Source organism: Aplysia californica, unplaced genomic scaffold (assembly GCF_000002075.1).
Source record: "Aplysia californica isolate F4 #8 unplaced genomic scaffold, AplCal3.0 scaffold00662, whole genome shotgun sequence".
In the NCBI taxonomy this organism is placed as follows: Eukaryota; Metazoa; Mollusca; class Gastropoda; order Aplysiida; family Aplysiidae; genus Aplysia; species Aplysia californica.
This window is the reverse complement of record NW_004797932.1, coordinates 184,128-185,407: the sequence shown is the minus strand read 5'-3', so window position 1 is coordinate 185,407 and position 1,280 is coordinate 184,128. Positions and strand designations below refer to the sequence as shown.

The 1,280-nt window shown below is 37.7% G+C and overlaps 1 protein-coding gene across 1 annotated transcript in view; it reads right to left on the bottom strand.

The window, feature by feature from the left end:
• The window catches only part of LOC101845879 (vitamin D3 hydroxylase-associated protein), a gene marked incomplete at both ends in the record, with an annotated part of 31,435 nt that extends 30,414 nt beyond the window's left edge, over positions 1-1,021 (bottom strand). Inside the window, 1 exon segment of the mRNA XM_005108127.2 lies at positions 983-1,021.
• Positions 1,022-1,280: the final 259 nt, after the last annotated feature.

Below are 1,280 nucleotides of genomic sequence, written 5' to 3'. Positions count from 1 at the left end.
CACACACACACACACACACACACGCACACTCACACACATACACACACGTGCGGACCACTCCATTCGCAAATAACCAACAAATCTCGAGAACGTAAACCGTTCGGAGAGACTACAAGTTAATTATTTCCTCGAGCGTTCGGAGAAATAGAACCGGTCTAAAAAAAAAGTAAGAAAACAGTCCTTCCCTAGAAGACCTAGTGTCAAATTCAGGTCAACAATGAAATATTAAAGCGAAGCTCTAAAATTATTGGCTAACATTATATCATTTAATTTTATAGGCTATACAAAATCATACATTTTCAAAAATCCGTCGTCAAGCTGACAACCGAAACAAGGCTAACACGAACAGCGTACAAAGCTGATTATCATAAAACTAAGAAGAGTGTTCACATTTCTTAAGACTAATATTGATCCATGAATTAATATGTCAGGCTTAATGCTACAATTATCTGCAAGTTCGTATATGGCAGCAACAATACATAGACCATCCTACTGTAAGAGACAAAAACATTAGGCCCTACTGTTATTATTTATATAATGTAGAATAGGGCTAAGGCAAAGGCCTACATGACATGGTGGTCATAGATCATTCAATAAACAGCACCTAACATAAACCTGGCATTAGAATCTTGAATTCTAAATCTAGGCTATCTCGTGATTTTTGCATTCATTTCTCACTCAATCATAACATACACTGAACTGCAAGGCTCCTATGATGAACGTAAACAACTGGTAGATCTATCTGGTGTTGCTCCTGCCTCTCTTCTGCAGTCTGCAGTCGAAGATAAGAAAAACAAAAAAATTCGTTTCCTTTCTAGAGATCTAGATCTAGATCTAGATCTAGATTAGATCTAGATCTAGATCTAGTCTATCCGTGTTTTAATGAATGAAAGAGGTTACGACGTTATGTTATAGAATCTAGAGAATCTAGATCTAGATCTAGTCTAGTTTCGATAGTAGATTCTACTTTTATGGATCTAACCTCAACGCCAACTCGGGCCAGAAAGTCTTGTCTCTTCCTCTTACCACCGTGACCTTCTGTAAGCTGGATTCTTGCAGCAGGCCTGCTATCAGTTAGGCTACATAGCCTAGGCCCTAATCTTTCAAGCAGCAGCACGGGCTATGTGTCGATTCGAAGTATAGGCATCAGCGTAGGCTAGGCCTAAACAAAAAAAATTAATTAATTAAGTGGAACAGAATAAGGAAAAGACACACCCACTACCTACTTCCGGTAGTGATTTAATTTCTCTACGATCGAATTATTATTATTATTATTATTA